Source organism: Cibotium barometz, chromosome 7, assembly GCF_041138505.1.
Source record: "Cibotium barometz isolate CiBa-2024 chromosome 7, ASM4113850v1, whole genome shotgun sequence".
Taxonomy (NCBI): domain Eukaryota; kingdom Viridiplantae; phylum Streptophyta; class Polypodiopsida; order Cyatheales; family Cibotiaceae; genus Cibotium; species Cibotium barometz.
The window spans coordinates 55,436,720-55,455,986 of record NC_141052.1 but is presented as its reverse complement, the minus strand read 5'-3'; positions in this window follow the sequence as shown (position 1 = coordinate 55,455,986).

Sequence of the window (19,267 nt, the reverse complement as noted above, 5' to 3'; positions counted from 1 at the left end):
TGGCAAAGGGTGTCCTCTGCCACCTATGGTACTTGGTGAAGGAGAGGCAGAGGCGGTTTCCTTCGTCCTGTGTTGTGTGTGCCGCTCTCATTGTTTGAGTTCATGGGCTTCAGTGTGGGTGAGGGAAAGGGTTTGGGTTGCGCAACCTCTTGGGTGGTTTGGAGACGTTGCTGGAGCTCGCTGACTATTGCAAGGGTGGTGACCACGAGTGTGGCCTCACGGTCCTCCGAGGCCACATGGGGCTGTTGGTTGGCGAGTGTAGCTTCTTGGAGGTTTTCTTGTGCTTGCTGCTGCTGCTGGTTGGCTTTGGCGAGGAGAATTTGTTGTTGGGTTGCCATGAACTGTTCTTGTTGTCTCTGCATGTAATCTTTCATTGATGAGACTAGCTCATAGGCGAGGTTTGGAAAATACTTGGGCAAAATTCGAGACAACGCCATTTGTCGAACAGATGCCCTTGGAAGTTTCTCACATGGACCCAACACATTGTGTCCATGGTGTTCCATTAAGAGGAGGATGGTGGAGATGACAGACCTGCTTCGGAAAAGGTAGAGGTGGAGAAGGGAAATAATGAGAGTGGGGGATGGGGGTTTCGAAAAGGTTCTCGTCAAAAAAATTAACTATGCGCCGGAGTTTCTCCTCTTCCTGCACTTTGTGCTAGGATTCTGCCTCCTGTTTCTCTTGAGTTGTGCCTTTGCCACATAGTAGAACAGCTTGGTGGCGGGCGGCCTCTTGTTCTTTAGTCTCGATGTGATGGATTTTGGGGGGTGGAGAGGTCAGAGAGGGTCGGGGTTCTGGGAGAGGAATGAGAATGCGGGCGGCACTTTGGAGGCGAATGGGCTCTGGGAGTTCTGGCCATCTAATGGTGTGGTAAATTACCTTGGTGAGAAGGGAGGAGGCCGTGAGCTTGCCCTGGGGGTTGGGGCATATCGGAGATGCAGCTCCTTGTGGATGTAGTTGACCTGCAGGGCGAGGGTGGATAGGTGGCACCTATTGAACCTGTTTGTCCAAGTTGGTGTGAGGAGGAATGAAAGGGCTTGGGCTAGCATAACAAGCTCTAGGCATGATATATTCTGCCATTCCACACTGTCCTTGGTTGTAGGCCCCTGCTATGTACTCTTGACATGGCACATCACATTTGCTAGTAGAACATAGGGCTGCTCCATGCGGGGGAGATGCAGTGCCTCCCAAACAAGGTCCAGACTAAGGTGGAGAGTCTGGGGGTTGCCCTTGTTATCGATGACCTACCTTGTAGCGTGGTTTGCATTATCATATTTTTCCATGAAGAAGAGGCAGTTTAGAAGGTCTTGTCCCTAGGGCTGAAGAGTGGGTGAACTATCGAGCCATGTCTGCTCCAAGCGAGCCACTATGGTAGGATCAGTTATGGCCCTATAACAAGGTTCTGTATAGTAGAGCAACTTGTGCTCAACCTTGTGGTTGTTCTTTATGAGGCTATGGACGGTGTGGCACTGACTTGCCGCATGAGGGTCCCATCGAGGTGGGAGAGATGAGTAGGTGCTTCCCGTACTCCTTGAAACGGGGATCGACAGGTTGCTTCTTCTCCTAGGGTGTATCAGGTAGGAGCTCATAGGAGGAGTTGAAGTAGGTAGGGGCTTCCATGCTCTTGAGGATAAAAAGCTTGCCTGGGAGTGTGAAATCTCGGGCGAAATAATTGCATGAGTTTGGCTAGGGGACAAAGGGAAAAGTGAGTGAAATGAAGGTGGTGGGCCCTTTATAGATTTCCCAGGAAGTGAACATCCACGGCTTTATGAAGGAACTGAACTGCCATGGCTAAGATGAGTGAATGGTCATGGCTAAGTAGTTGACAAGGAAATGGTCGTGGATTAGCATTGGACAAGAGAAGGGTCGTGGCTTAGCATTTTACAAGAGAACAGTCGTTAATGAGACCAGGAAACTTGTCTCTATAGTCCCTGCACAAGTCTTCACCACTATTACGCACTCTTCTGAGGGCACCATAACTAAGCACAACCCCTATCTAGACTTGCTTTTCCAAACTCCAAGATCTAACTCCAAAAAATCCACTTCTCGCCCTCTTCTATACCCAAAATCCCAAAAAATCCACCAAAACAGCTTAAAAATCCCTATTTTGAGCTTTGCTCTGTTGACACCCTTCCCAATGCCCAGACCACCCCTCCTCCTGGTGGAAGATAGTACAAGATGGGGGCTTTTGCTCTGTACCAATTTCACCCTGAAATCCCTTCCCAGCTGTGCACAATTGTTGATACTAGAAGATAGCTCTAGACAAGGTTGTACACATCCCAAATAGTAGAAAACAACATGCAGCCCCAGTTTCCAGCCAGCTTTGGCAGCCCAATTCCTCAATTCCAAAACCTTCCAAATCACAGTATGATGTAGAACTAGGTATCCTCTATAGGAAGATGCCTTCACCTCTCATAACAGACACCATATGTGCACACAACAGCCAGCTGAAGGCAACCCCTGACAAGGATTGAGACAGGCCAAAAAACACTAAAAACCCCCTTCTTAACCCACCTATAGCCTCTCCCCCCAAACTCCAAACCTAGTGCAACTCACACAGGCTTCAAGTACATGTATTGGTCCTGCTACATACAAGGACTACTTCCTAGACCCCTCGTACATCTAGCTACAACCCTCTGGAAGATGGTAGCAGGCTGCGAGGCACCATGTAGAAATCCCAAATAGTCCTTCTTTAATGCAGCTCTGCATCTCCCTATCAAAGATCAAAAATCACAAACTCCTGTGCAAACATCAAGTACAAGCATGGGACTTGACATAGGTACCAAAATCCCTTTCAGAAACCCTAGTGAGAATGGGCAACGGCCCTGAGAAATAGGGTAGTTGGCTGTGTTTCCCAAGAAAAAAAGCTTGAAAGATTACAAGCACTAGATGGAGAAGGTGCCTTCTGCAAAGTGAAAACCGTGGATTCTCTCAACCACTCTCAGACATGAAACTCAGAGCAAGATATAAAACAATAGAGATGCATTAGAGACAGAGCAAGATATAAAACAATAGAGATGCATTAGAGACAGAGCAAGAGAGAAAAAAGAAGATCAACAGACTCATAAACACTGTTTTCTTTATTAAAACTGCCTTACATCAGATGCTCTTATAGCTTTTCTCCCAAAACTTGGCTCTCTAGCTTTCTCTCTCAGGTGCAAGATGATCACTCCTGCAAAAGATCCTCCCTTCTATAGAAAATTACAATTTTTAGCTCCGCTCCTAGGCTCTCTTTTTTGTAACTAGAAGATCAATAGACTCATAAACACTATTTTCTTCATTAAAACTGCCTTACATCAGATGCTCTTGGAGCTTTTCTCCCAAAACTTGTCTCTCTAGCTTTCTCTCTCAGGTACAAGATGATCACAAGACCCTCCCTTCTATAGAAAATTACAATTTTTAGCTCCGCTCCTAGGCTCTCTTTTTTCTAACTAAAACTGGAAAAAATTAGTTATACTAGAAGGTAGCCATCCGGGACTACTTATTTCCTGTGGTTTTAGTCATTTCTAATGGGCTTATTCTCATTTTTTACGGTTTGGTCAAGCACATGTCTTGGGCACTAGGGATGGATAGAAAAAAACCCATCATTATTTGCCCAATTTTCATCATGGTTAGGACATTCATGTTCAACTACAACTTGATAGCTCACATAAGTGGTCCTCGAGGAGGAGTAGATCCAAGACCCAAGAAGTATCTTCAGGATCAGTTGGAACATCTGCAGGCTTGCATCCATCACCACAACTGAATCCTTTTGGATAGTCATGATCATGCATTAGTATGGCTTCAGCCATTCACTCTCTTGGAATGCCACTTATCATCATCCAAATCAGCCAACTGATATGTACCATTCTCATATGCATGCACCACTTTGAATGGACCTTCCCATTTGATCTGAAGCTTAGTTTGGAAGGTATTATCTAGCGTGTTGTCACCTGAGAACAAGACCTCCCTTCTTAATGCCTTTGTCTCTGACATTTTGATTGAAATGTTCAGTCCTCTAGTTGCTTAGCTAAATGTAATGATCCAGGGCTTCCTCTCTAGCTAACTGCAATTCTTAGAGATCCAATAGCCTCTCTGCATACTCATCCTAGGCACTTTCTTGATGCTTCAAAAGAAACTGCAAACTAGGTATCTCTACCTCAATAGGCATCATGGCTCCTTTCCCAAATACAAATGATAAGGTGAGAAATTAGTGGCTGATTTAATTGTTGTCCTATAAGCCCACAAAGCTAAAGATACATGCAGATCCCACTACTTGGGATGCTCCTCCAAACATTTGGTGAACATATAGTGCATATATGGTTCTCCATTAAACCTCTCCACTAGCCCATTGCACTGAGGGTATTAGGGAGTGGAATACATGTGGGTAATATGTAGTCTTTGCATTAGCTCATGTACTACCTCTCCCCTGAATCTTGGCCCCTGATCAGTCCCCTCATCATCAATAGCTCTAAAGGCATGCCAAACCTGGCACATATGTCCTGAAACACAAACCTCACTACCTCTTCAACAATTATGTTCCTCACACAACTGGCTACCTCTTTAGCAGTTATGTTCCTCACACACCTAGCTACCTCTTTTAGCAATTATATTCCTCACACACTTGGATTTAGCCCATCTTGTGAGATAATCTACACTAGTCAGTATATAAGTCATACCCTTGGTAGTAGTGGGCAAAGGACCAATGACATCCAGTCCCCATTTCTCAAAAGCTCCATAGGACATAATACTCTTCCTCATCTCATAGTGGAAAACTATTTTGCCTTGCTTTTGGCAGGGCTCATAACTCCTGGACCAATGATATGCATCCCTCCTTAAACTAGGCCAAACATATCCACCTGTTAAGATTTTCCTAAGTGTTAGCTTCAAGGTAAAATTTCCCTCACATATTCGTTCATGGTAGGAGGCCAAAATGGCAAAGACCTCCTCCTTGCCTAGGAACTCTCCTCAAAATCAAGTCTTTTCCCTTCATGTACACCTACTCATTTATGATGATATACTGCAAGGCTTTCCTTTTATGAATCCATACTTCTACCTCTTGGAAATTGTTAACCTAAACATACTACCTTGCACAAGAGAGGGAGAGAAGAAGAGGAAGGAACCATGCAAGGGTTGATTCGGAGAACAACACTTAGCCAACCCTAATAAGGGTTAAATCCCCTATGTGAGCCCGCTAGGGACTCACATAGGGACTCACTCCACCACCACTTGTGTCACCTAAGTGGAGATTCAGAAGCTAGGTGAAGAGCAAATAAGGAGGGATCTATGGAAACCTCTACCTTCACTCAATGCATACAAGAGGGATCTTGATGGTAAGACAAGAGAAGGGAGAGAAGAAGAGAAGCTAGATTAACACCATCCCTACCATGCATACACAACAATCAATCAAGCAAGCATATACGACATAAGCAAGCAACCATAAGCAAGCAAGCATATACAACATAAGCAAGCAAGCATATACAACATAAGCAAGAAACCATAAGCTCAAGAGAGTGAAAGAGGGAGAGAGAGAAAGACTCAATTGAGACAAATGGGATTGTCTCTTTTTATATTCCATAAAATGTCTTATATACATGAGCTCACTTTTTACAATGGCTGGCCGCCCATTTACAATTGGGGGCCCAATACTAGCTTTCTAGCTCTATGTACATCTACCTCATTGTGTTGCTATGACCGACATTACACAAGCCATAAGCTCGGTCATCCTAGATCTCTTTTATCATAAGCAAGTTAGAAGAAGTATGACCACGCTTGAAAAATGATGTTAACTAGAGTGGTTAACATAGCCCGCTCCCTAATTCAGGTCTCTCCTCAGAGCTGGTAAAGGATTTAACAGTAGTAGATTGAGTAGGTCCGGACAAAGTCGTGTTGCGAGGTAGAATGTGGGGGGGATTGATGGAAGATGCAATAGCTCATCCAGGAGGTTGTCTCCATCCTATCCTCGAAGGTTTGGAGGTGCCAACAGGCATGCATCCACTAGATGTGCTCGTAGTAGCCAAATAGCTGCTTTAGTGTTGGCCCCTTGTTGATATTGGAATGAGACAACCCTTGAATGCCTTGGTGGTAATGGATCCAATCTAGGAAGGTCTCCTATAGTGTGATAATCAGATTGAAGAATCTGATTGTGGAAACCACAACGGGATCTAGCACTTGCTTGTTTATCGATTGATGAACTCATGGAGGCACTTGAGCATGGTTGCTTCAATGCATGGGTTTTGTGGCATCGAAGGAGTGAACCATGGGAAATTGTAGAGGAGTTTTGGGTTCTTGGCTTGCTCCTCATGGAAAAGATTACATGCCTATTGGCGCGGCAGATCAGCAGATACTCATCAGGGTTGATTCTGAGTTGACGCGTTGCCTTACAGTATTGGTCCTAGATGTAGGCTTTCCCATAAGATAAAACGTGATGGGATGAGCAGCGGCGGCAGAAGGTGGCATGTGGTAGCCATGCTGCCGCATTGTCGAGGGGTGCTCGCACTTCTAGCACGATGCTTGGCATAGAGGTAGGGTCACAGGATGTGGAGGTCCATGCGATTTGTGACTTTGGTGATGGGCGCCGCTTGGAGTTATCGACCGAGCAGGATGCGGATGGCCTGCTTAAACTCCATGTGATCGAGTGGATCGCGTGCCAATTGAGGGGGTTGAGCGGAGGGCGTTGATCTCCTCCTACTCGCATAGTGGTGGTGGTGGGATTTCTCCTTCTTCCAAGGGTGAGGGGGAGGGGATTTTCGGTGGCAGTGGTGATGAGGGTGGAGGGGCAGTTGGTGTCGAGGACATGGTGGTGAGGCTTGCAGCGGTAAAGGTGTTTGGCAAGCCTAAGTTGAGGGTTAAGGTGGGAGGTGAGGGAGGTGGAGTGTGGAGATGGGTGGGCGTAGAGGATTGTGAGGGGAAGAGAGTTAGTGTTGTGGTGCCGGGTGGGGGTGGCTGTGTGCTTGTGCTTGAGTGAGAGGAACTAGGAGGAGGAGGTTGATGTGGGGGAGATGAGGGTGGTGGTTGTTGAGGGGGTTGGGTACTTGGGGGGCTCCTCCTCCACTGTCGTCGTCATCGTTGTCATTGTCATCCTCCTCTCAGTATTCAGGCTTATGGGAGTGGATAAATGCTTTGGGCTCCGAAGATTTTTTGGGAGTAAACTCCATGGAAAATGCCACATGTGTGAGTCATCGACTTGCATTATGCATATGGCTTATATGATCTCCATCTGTAGATGGCATTGTTTGATAGAGTATGAGGAGGCATGTGTGGAGTAGAGCGGGAGCTCATTGCGCTGGAGGGATCTGAAGGTAGCATGTACAATCTCCCAGCTTGTGTGGTGGAGGAAGAGCAGGGCATCGACTGTTTGCTAGGGTGGGAGGGGTAAGGGCATAGCCCATCTCCAGGACGGAGAGGTCAATGGTGTCATTTTGGTCAGTGGGCTGCCCAAAAGTGGAGGAGATGGGACTGTTGAGATATCGAGCTCAACTAGTGCTACATCAGACATTGATGACCCACCTAGGTGATAGCTTCCGCACCTACACCGATGGCATGGTTGGTGAGGTTATGGGTGATATGCGGCCCATGGAAGAGGCCAGTCTAGAGGCAAGGGGAGCCAAAGAGGCCAAGGTGGTTGGCAAAGAAATCAAAATGCAAATAGCATAGAGTGCTATTACTGTGGCAAACCAGGACACATGGCAAAAGACTGCTACAAAAAGCAGAATGACATTAAAAGTGGCAAGTTGCAGCAAGGCAACTATGCATCATCTAGCAAACATGGAGGTGATGACAGAAGTGAGCAACTGTTTGTGATGCAGCACATGCTTAGTTCCATAAACAGGGGATGTGTTAGGATCTCAAGATATATGGTATGTGGATTTCGGTGCCTCTAACCACATGACTAGTCATGCTGAGTAGTTTAGAGATATATAGAAAATGGAAAAACCAGGTTATGTAGAAACAGGTGATGATACTATGCATCCCATTATGCATGTTGGTAAAGTGCCTTTGTCTATGAAAGATGGCAAAATGAAGTACTTGGCTGTGCTGATGTACTTCATGTTTCGAATATTATAAAGAACCTAGTTTCTGTTGGACAGATGGTTGAGCAGGGTTTGCAAGTGAGGTTTAATCTCCTCAAGGATGTTTTGTGGAAGACTTCAAAAATAAGTGTCGCTTGGTGTTGCAAAGGGTAACAGAAATGGCAGGATGTTTACTTTGGATGTGAACATGCCTGAGATAAAGGCGGCCATGTTTGCGCATGGAACATGTGTCATTGCAGATATTGACATATGGCACACGCGCATTGGTCATGTGAATGTATAGCCTAAAGTCTATGCAGGCCAAAATATTGTTGTTGCAGGTTTGCCAAAGTTTAAGGTTGACGGTATGTATAAGGTATGTGAAGCATGCCAACTTGGTAAGCAGGCCAAACATGCTTTCCCACATGAAAAGCATGTCAGTACAAGTCCATTAGATGTCATACATTCAGATGTATGGGGACCAACCAAGACTGCAACAATTACAGGTTGCAGGTACTATGTTACATTCATTTATGACCACACTAGGAAAGTGTGGGTTTATTTCATGAAGGAGAAAAGTGAGGTGTTTGTTCACTTTCAAAGATTTAAAGCCTTGTCGCTCGAGAAGGAAAAAGGCATGTAAATAAAATGCCTAAGAGCAGATGATGGGAGAGAATATTTCGCCAATGAGTTCAATGATTTCCTGAGAAAGCAAGGAATTAAGAGGCAATTTACATGCAGGTACACTACTCCGCAACAAAATGGTGTTGCAGAAAGGAAAAATAGGCACATTGCAGAAGTGGCATGTGCCTTGATGGTGGCTAAAAAGAATATGCCACATTACTTTTGGGTAGAAGCAGTGTACATTATAAACAGGACACCCACTGCTTCTATTCATGGTATGACTCCTGAATAGAAGTTTACAAGCATAATACCGGATGTGTCTCACTTGAAAGTGTTTGGGTGTATTGCATATGTACATGTTCCTGATGAAGTGAGAACAAAGTTGGATCCAAAGGCAGAGAAATGCGTCTTCATTGGTTATGCTATGGAGCAAAAAGGTTATAGATGCTATAACCCTACCACTCGTGAGATGAGAGTAAGTAGAGATGTTGTCTTTGATGAGATGAGTAGCTGGTATGCAGCAATAGTGAAGGCAACATAAGATGCAGAGGTAAGAAGTGATGATGTTGCACCACATGTAGAGTAGAAATCACAGGTGCTGAGTGGACCTGGGGAGTCATCAAGTAGTAGTGGATCCAATGTTAGCCCATGGTCAGGTAGGTTGAGGAATGATATAGGTACACATGTATCACAGAAAGGGAAGGAAAAGGTAGATCAACCTTTTGTGCCTGATCTGTCACAGCAGCAGGTCACTCATATGTGGATGGTGACTCTAGTGGCTCTGAGGAGAGCCACTAGAGTCACCATTTTGTGCCTGATCTGTCACAGCAGCAGGTCACTCATATGTGGATGGTGACTCTAGTGGCTCTGAGGAGAGCCTTGATGAGGAGCTTGGCATTCCGTCTGTGGTTATTCTTGGTGTAAGGAGAACCAGGGCTGTTTTTTTTAGGACACTTGGCAGACAGTGATCCAGGTGTATGCAGGTCTACGAGGGTTAAATACCATGTTGATAGGTTGAGATATGATGGATATATAGCCCATCATTATGCTTACATGATGGTAAAAGCAATACAGGAGTTTGAGACCACTTGCTTTGAGAAGGCAATTGGAAATAAGAAAAGGGAAGATGCCATGGATGAGGAGATGGTAGCATTGGATGGAAATGCAACATGGGAGTTAGTGCCTTTGCCTAAGGAAAAGAAGGCAATTGGATGTAAGTGGGTGTATAAAGTCAAGCACAATACTGATGGTTCAGTGATGAGTAGGTACAAGGAAAGATTGGTTGCCAAGGGCTATGCACAGACTTATGGCATAGACTATGAGGAGACATTCAGCCCGGTTACAAGAATGGCAACCGTGAGAGCTGTCATTGCTATGGTTGCAGCAAAGGGTTGGTATTTACATCAAATGGATGTAAAGAATGCTTTCTTGCATGGTGATTTTCAAGAAGAAGTGTACATGATACAGCCACCAGGTTATGAGAGTGATGCACATTCAGATTTTGTGTGTAGGTTACACAAAGCCTTGTATGGCTTGAAGCAGGCACCCAGAGCATGGTCAAATAAGATTGGGGAGTATCTTGTTACCATTGGATTTCAGATATCCAATGCAAATTTTTCACTATATGTGAAAAAGAGAGATAGAGGGACCATGCTATTAGTCATCTATGTGGATGACTTGATTATCACTGGTGATAGTGTGATGCAGACATACATGATGTCATGATGCTTTTGAAGCAGAAGTTTGAGATGAAGGATTTAGGTGAACTGCGGTATTTCTTGGGGCATAGAGGTGGTAAGATCACCTCATGGAATTTTGCTATTTGTAGAGGCAGTATGGCTTGGACATGTTGTCTAAGTATGGTATGATAGGCTGTAAGCCTATCATACCACTATAAGCCTATTTCAATGCCATTGGAGAAGAACACAAAGCTTTCCGTAGATATAAGTGAGCTTTTGGAGGATCCGACTACATACAGGTGTATAGTGGGCAATTTGATCTACATGTGACCATTACAAGGCCAGACTTGAGCTCAGACTTGAGCTATGCTATTGGGACTTGTGAGTCAGTTTATGCAGGCCCCTAGGAAGCCACACTTGGATGTGGCTAGACAGATCCTCAGGTACATAAAATCCACAGTTGATTACGGACTTTTCTATGAGGTTGGTATAGAGATACAATTGTATGGGTACACAGATGCTGATTGGGTTGGTAGTATTACAGACAGGAGATCTACCAGTGGTTTTATGTTCTCATTTGGGAGTGTTGCTGTGAGTTGGAGCAGTAAGAAGCAGCCAACAGTTGCCTTGTCGAGTACAGAGGTAGAGTACAAGGGTGGTGCTATGGCAGCTTGTGAGGTATCTTGGTTTCAGAAGCTACTTGGTGACATGGGAGAGCATGTGGATAGGGCAGTTGTCATATATTGTGACAACATGAGTAGCATGCAATTGGCTAGTAACCCATTATATCATGCTAGAACAAAGCACATTGAGGTGCATTATCACTTTGTGAGGGAGTAGGTTCTAGCAAGAGATGTAGATCTAGTATATGTTAGCACAAAGGATCATGTGTGGCTGACATCTTCATGAAGGCATCGGGCATAGAGAAGCTCCATAGGTTTAGGAGCTTACTTGGAGTGCAGTGTGTGGAGTTGAGCTCGAGGGGGAGTGTTGAGATATCGAGCTCAACTAGTGCTATGGCGGACATTGATGACCCGCCTGGGTGATAGCTTCCGCATCTACACCACTGGCATGGTTGGTGAGATTATGGGTGATATGCAGCTAGTGGGATGTCAGGCTGTGTGATAGCCATTTTGTATTACTAGAGACTGGCATAGTTATAGTGCCAGTTCATTTAGTCGGGTTCACATTATTGACCGACCCTTGTATGTTGTAGTAGTTGAGTACTAACCCATATAGTGTGTACTCTTATCTTTATGTTACGTTGGTTGAGTAGAGAAGAAGAAGATAGAAGATAGAAGAAAATTTAGCTATCCATCTCTCTCTTATTTCTTGCTCTCTCTTGTGTGTGTGTGTGTGTTTGCTTGCTAAGGTTTGAAGCTCTCCCTCTCCCCCACATTCTCTTTACGGACCAGTTGGATGAGGTTCACTTGGAGGGGATGGGAAGGGAAGTCAAAGAAGATGATGGGGTGGGTGAATTAAATCTGGCCCTCAAAGAAAAAGGAAGCCATGAGAGTGATGCTAAGAAGTGGTAGCTTGGATAGGATATAGGAGTAGGTGGTGTTGGAGTGGGGCTCATCAAGGAATATGTTGTGTTGGAGTAGATTCAGGCAGGCGGTTTAGTAATGGAGCTCAAGGAGTTGGTATGGGCTCTAGGGAGGTATGATGGCAAGGAGGAGGAGCTCTGTTGTAGTGTCCATGAGCATGAATTTTTGTAAGAGGAATTGGATTATCTCATTAATAAAGTACGTTCCATTGTCACTCACAATCTCAAGGGGGCATTTGAAGCATGTGATTTACTGACTCATATAAGAATTTTGCAATAGAGCATGCATCAACTTTACAGGTAGCCCTTGCTTCTTCTACCCATTTCGTGCAATAGTCCATGGGCGATGATAATATATCGGGCTTGAGTGTACCTAGCCACAATGGGAATAATGGGTCCAATGAAATCAATGGCCCATTTTTCAAATGGTTGCAAAGACACAATAGGGTTCAGGGGCATATTGTCCTTAAAGCGGGGAATTATTACTCTCATTAAGCATTCATCGCCCCATATTCCATTGCATCGGCCATTAAGGTGGGTCACCATAACCCGATTGTGAGGACTTTGCGTGCAGTGATATGCGAAGTGCCCTGCAACACAGGCAGAGTGAGCCTGTTCTAAAAGGAAGACATATTTGTCTTCTCAGACATAGTGCCTGTTTAATGAGGTGTCGTGCATGGTCCTTGTTAAGGAGGGGGTCAACTGGTAAGCCATTGATGAGAAAGTTCGTAACGTCCTCTCCCCATTCCGAAATTAAACATAATTGGAATAGGGCGGTGTCTAGTAAATCATCATCAACTCCCACACCGGGGTGGCTCGCTATTAGGGATGCTTGACATATGGTCTGCCAAGACATGCTGTGAGCCCTTCCACACTGTGATAGTGAAGTCAAACTCAAGCAAGATCAATAACCATCTGGTGATTCTTCGTGCTGTATAGGGCTTGTTTACCAGATATAGAAGAGCTTGATGGTCTATGAAGAAGATAAATTTGGTTGTCAAAAGATAATGTGGTGAAACTTCTTAACTGTGTAAACCATGGCCAACCCTTCCCTCTCCATTGTGGTATAATTTCTTTCTGCCTCATCTAGTTGGTGGGCTGACAAAGTTGATGGGGAAATCCATCTTGTGTTCACTAGGTTGGGCTAGCACACACCCAATAGCAAAGGCGGAGGCATCAATGTGGACATGAAAGATAATGTCCTAGTTGGGGGACCTTAGAATAGGAGCGCTTGGCCAAGGCTTTCATGAGGGTGATATAAGCCTGTTGGCATTCCTCTGTCCACTCAAAGAGGATCAAGAGTCAGTAAAGGGGTCAAGCTATATTAGCATACATGAAAATGAAAGGCCGATAATAGCCAAAATGTCCCATGAAGTGCTAGTAAACTCCCTTAAAATTGGTTGGTGGGGAAACTCAAGGATGAGCCGCACCTTGCTATCCTCAGTGGAGATTCCTTGTTTGGAGACAATGTCTCCATGTCTAACCCAAAGCTGGCATTCGAGAGGGTTCAATGAAATACAATATAGCTACATCTTTCTAGCACCTTCTGTAAACATTCAAGGTGTGCTTTCCATGTGGAATTGACATAGAGGTCATCCATAAAGACCTTAAGGAATTTCTGAAGATATTCCTTGTAGGCTATGCACATTAGACGGTGGAAGGTGTTGGGGGCATTGGTCAGTCCAAAAGGCATGATGCAGTATGCGTAAATTCCCCATTCAGTAGCAAAGGCCATTTTGTCTCGATCCTTGGGGTCAATCAATGCCTAATTATAACCAAAGAATCCATCTAGCAAGATGATGTAGGTTTCCTTTCTTGCGACTCATTTGAGCACATGCACTGTGAAGGGTAGTAAGAGATAATGATCCCGCATAGTGGTGGCATTGACCTTTTTTTAAAGGTTGACGCACATGTGTACTATCACTACGGGTGATACCCATTCTGTGTGCTCTATTTTTTAGATGAATTTGACATCAATGAGTTGATCGATTTCTTCTCAGACCATCTTGGAGTACTTTGGATTCATAGGGTAAGCCCTTTGCTTGAATGGTCTCGCTCCATCGACCATAAGAATGGTATGTTTGACTACTTTGGGAGGTACACCCTTCATATCCGTGTACTTCCAGGTGAAGAAATCCTAGAATTCTATGAGTAGAGCAATGAGCTTGGTCTCTTCTTTGGTTGAGAGGTCATCCCCAATGTATATTGGCCTCAGGTCTTCACCTGAGCTTGCCAGGTTAATTTCCTTCACCTTGGCTAAACCATCATATGAGGTCCCTAGTTTTTCATTGTGGGACCTTTGGGCGGCTGAGTCATATTGTACAAATATATCGGCCATCTGGAAGGTCTTGAAGTGTTTGGGCACTTGTTTAGTCTCTTCTGACCTAGAGATTTTCTCTTCTATCAAATTTTTGGCTTCCTTTTCCGCAAGCGCTAACTTCTTATTGCGTGCTTTGCGTGTAGAGCATCAAAGCTTTTGGGGTTCGGGTTGGGGTTTGGGGTCAATGGATTCTATTGGCTTGAGGGTGGCCGTGTGGACCAGAAGAGAGTTATTTGTGAACTCCTTTTGCCATATCTGGTTGAAGTGTTCATGTGCTTCAACCACCCCTACATATTTTAGCCAGTGGGTGTCTAAATCGGTAGGGAAAACATAGCAATCTTGCCCAAGGAATCCATCAGGTTTGCAAGTTTTATGTGAGTGTGTTCCCCATGATGGTTTCACTTTATTGGCCTCTTCAGGTTCATGAGTGGTGACATTGCTCCCCTCTGCTTTTAAACAGAGAGTTTGAACTTTTAAGCTAGTTTGATTTTCAACCATAGCAACAAAGTTGTGAAAATGAGAATATACCTCTAGTTTCTCTTTCATAGGAGGTAAGTCTAGCCATGGTTGTAGAGTCAAATTAATGAATGTAACAAAGCATAAGTTTTCTCCCAAGGAAGTATTCCTCATTGGACCACAGACATCACTCTATATATGAGATGCAATTTTTGATCAGCTCTATTTGCTACATTCTTTGGGATAGGTTAGCAGGAAATTTTACCAAGGATGCATCCTTTATAAACATATCTTGGTGGTGGATCAAGCTGAGGAAGATCCTCTAGCATCCCCCCATGTTTCTGCAAAAGCATCAAACCACCAATAAAAGTGTGGCCAAACCTAGCATGCCATAATAGGTTATCTTTCATTGCATTAGAATTGTCTACTAGACAAGCAACATCACATTGTCATACATGTCCAATTTGTACAAACCACTAATGGTTAAAGATCTAGTAAGTATAATCTATTTTTCATGTTCTATGTCTCATGGAAAATTCATTTATTACTAACAAATTCAATATTATTAAGATCCCCCTTGTCAGAGTGGACTTAGAAAGCAAATTCTTTTGAATTCCTGGAATGAAAAGTACATTTTGAAGGTAAAGATATTCACTACTAGCTATAGTGAGAGCTATCTCACCAATACCTTTGACTTGGTAGTAAGAGGTATTATTGGCACACATAACAGTGTGGCCACCTTGTTCAATCTCCCGATATTTGACTAAACTTCTTTGAGAAGTTATGTACTTAGAATCACCACAAGAAACCAACTATCAATAACTGAGATTTGCAAACTGAGACATATATCCTGTTCATGGTTATAATTGAACAACCATTAGTGAGAAGTCTGCATGGAAAAAATGACATTACAAAGTCCAGAGGCAATTGTCCAGAGGCAATTGTCCAGAGGCAGAACTACCAAAATCTTTATTGGATTCCTTTTTCTTCTTTTTCTTATTTTGAAGTTTGAAGGAATTTTTAATTGCATGGCTAGGATTCTTGAAGTTTGAAGCAATTTCTTCTTTTCCTTATTTTAAAGTTTGAGGAAATTTTCATGGCCGGGCTTCTTGCAATACTGATGTCACCTTCTTTGGCATGTTGAAATCACCCTTAGCCTTAGAAGTTTTGTTTGAATTGGTCTTTTGCTAAAATTTCTTATCTTTATCCTTGGCTAGTAAAGCCTGATCACTTCTTTCGCTACAACTCGAACGAGCCGAGCCAGACTCATAGGCCATTTCGAGGATCTATATTTCCCTGACCTAGTGGAGAGATGGCAGCACAAGTGGTTTGCAAGGCAGTATGTCCACGCCTCTTGCGACCAGCATCATGCGATGCTGAGACAAAATCTCTCATTAACCATGATTTTGATGAGGTTGAAAGTGATACATGGTGTTATAATATATCACTCAATGCCTCAAAATCTCTCATTAACCATGATTTTGATGAGGTTGAAAGTGATACATGGTGTTATAATATATCACTCAATGCCTCAAAATTTCAAACTTTCCTACCAAAATCTAAAGACTCCTTAGTCGCTTTATTCCTAAAAGGAGAAGATAGTAGCTCCCTTGGCAGGGAAGGGAACATTTGTATCAGGGCATGTCTATAGCCCAGTACCGTCATCTTATGCGTCTCTCGAGGAGATTTTGACTTATGGAGCTGAGCTGCTCTATGTACATATTGCAACTTTTATATAAATAAAGAAATATTTTGTAGAGAAAAAATTCCCTGTTGTATAAGTGATTGTTTATGGACAAATTGATGAAGTAAAATCTGTTACCGGACATATGTCATAGATCTCCAATAAGATAATTTATCTTATTTAATAAATTATTTTTTGAGCCTCTTAAGTCTTAGGATCTCGTGGACGATATCAAAATAAAAATTTAATAATATATCATTTTTGGCAGAATCACGAGGTGAGGAAACCGTGGCCATCAGCCAGACCCTCTCTCTTAAGAAGAAGAGCTTGACCCGGATGTTCGCAAGACTCTTCACATAACTCAGCCAGAACCCTTCAAAGGAGAAGGGGAGAACCTGGGCGAGGCTATGGAGAAATGGGTGGAAGCTATGGAAGAGTATTTTGATGTCACAGGGCTACAATGAGCAGAGCAAAATGGCTCTTGCCAGGTTGAAAATTATGGAAACAGCAAGGGTGGCATGGAGGAGCCATTGTGACACCAACCATCTAGACAGGAATACCCAGTCCTAGAACGATCTTAAAGCCTATTTAAGGAAGAGGTTTTGTCCCCCCGGGTTCTTAGAAACCAAAATGAATGAATTTTTAGAGCTAAACCAGGGAGCAAAACCATCGAAGAATATCACCAGGCATTTGCTCTTCTACTCAAGTATTCACCACCTCTAGATGAAGAGCAACTTATGGCCAGGTTCATTCGGGGAATGAATGAACCCTTAGACACATTGGTCAAGAATGCCAAGCCAGTGTCCATGGCAAAAGCTGTCAGAATGGCGAAGGACTTCACCAAAGCCTTCATCATGAAAGTCCCACCAAAGCCAGCTCCCTCATCCTTCAAAAGATTTCAGACACATTGAGAAGTTCTTCCAACCTTCCGCCTCCAAAGGGACACCAAGGTCCCAACCAGAATCTCGAGATGGGAAGCTTCAGGAATGAAGGAATACCTTTCCCTCGAAGTACTTTCTCAGGAACTCCGACTCTCTCAAGAATGCAAAGGCAAGAGCTTCGCAGCAGTGAGAATAGGTGCTTCGGACGTCAGGGGTTTGGGCACCAACTCAAGGATTGCCCATCTCCTTCTGTGGGCCAAGGAAGCTAGGGACCCAGAATTCAGAGATAGACTCCTTCGTATCAGTCCAATCAGGGTCCCCCATGCCAAAATCAGGGCAACCCCAAAAGAGTGCCAGCTCAGCCCTGCAGCCTCCATGCAAAGCAGTCTCCAAACTCCCTCCCAGAATTGGAGTAACCAAAGAGAGAGTTCTACCTCAGATTGCAGCAGCTAGAACAGTCACTATAGCTGAAGAAGTGGAGGAAGAAAAAGAACAGATCTATGTAGCAATAGAGCATCAGGGGAATAACTGTCAATTTTAAGTCCTCCAGACTCCAGGACAATACCAAGGTAAGAAATTCAAGCTTTTGATTGATTCAGGGAGTACTCATTCTTTTATTTCCCCAGGATGTCTGCGTAAATTAGTCCTAAATCAAAAATTAGGGAAACCTATGTAAGTGGAATTGGCCAGTGGAAAGATTCTTTTCACACACCTTGAGATAGACCTTATTCAGTTTAGCCTAGATGGGAACGTAACAGAGTGCCAATTTTTCACAGTCCTACCCTTGGGAGTCTATGATGGAATCCTTGGAATGGATTGGCTCCATATGCATCAAGCTGATATTCATTGTCATCACAAAGGAACCATCTCTTTCCTTGACCTCCACGGGAATAAAGTTCAAGGAACTAGAATTTCTGGATCCCCAGTGCTACAATTAGTCAAGGCTTCCAAATTATTAAAAGGGCTCAAAAAGAGGCAAGCTGTTTATGTCGTTAAGATGAATCCAGTAGACAAAAAATGCAAGGCTAAAGAACCAGAGTGGTTAAGTGAGTATGTAGATGTGTTTCCTGAAGAGCTGGACTGAGATGCCTCCATCTCGCGAAGTAGATCATGAGATTGAGTTAACCCCCGGAGCTTAGCCACAGTAGCCTAGTGTGCATACAAAATGCCAGTCTCCCTGAAGCCATAGAACTTAAGGAACAATTAAGACAACTGTTAGAGCATGGATTCATCAGACCCAGTGTCTCACCTTGGGGTGCGCCTGTTCTCTTTCAAAAGAAGAAAGATGGAACGTTAAGACTCTGTATTGACTACAGAGGATTGAATCAATTAACAATTAAAAATAAGTATCCTATCCCTAGGATTGATGAACTTTTGGATCGGTTAAGTGGAACCCAAATGTTCACAAAGATAGATCTCAAATCCGAGTACCACCAGATCAGAATCAAGGAGTAGGACATCCCAAAGACAGCATTCAATACTCACTATGGGCATTATGAGTTCATAGTCATGCCGTTTGGATTGACTAATGCCTCGGTGACATTTAATCATCTTATGTAGGATATTCTCAGAGAATACTTAGATGATTTTGTTCTTGTCTTCTTTGATGATATCTTGGTATACTCAAAGAATGCAGTAGATCATGAAGATCACATGCACAAGGTCCTGGAAATCCTAAGGAAACACCAACTCTTTGCAAAAAAAGACCAAGTGTTCTTTCTCTATCGGTGGAATACTTGGGATTCATAGTGTCAAAGGATGGGATTTCTCCTGATCCCGCAAAGATCCAAGCAGTCGTAGAATGGCAAGAACCCAAGATAGTAAAGGAAGTCAGAGGATTCCTAGGATTAACCGGATGGTACAGGGATGGACTGCAATGTGTCAGAGTGCCTTTGATAAACTGAAGACAGCCTTAGTAACCAACCCTGTCCTTAAGTTGCCAGATTTTACCAAACCCTTTAAGGTAGTTACTGATGCCAGTGGGCTTGCCTTAGACGGGGCTCTTATGCAGGAAGGTCATGCAGTGGTCTATGAAAACTCAGAGCACATGAGAGAAATTATGCCATCCATGACTTGGAGTTACTCTCAG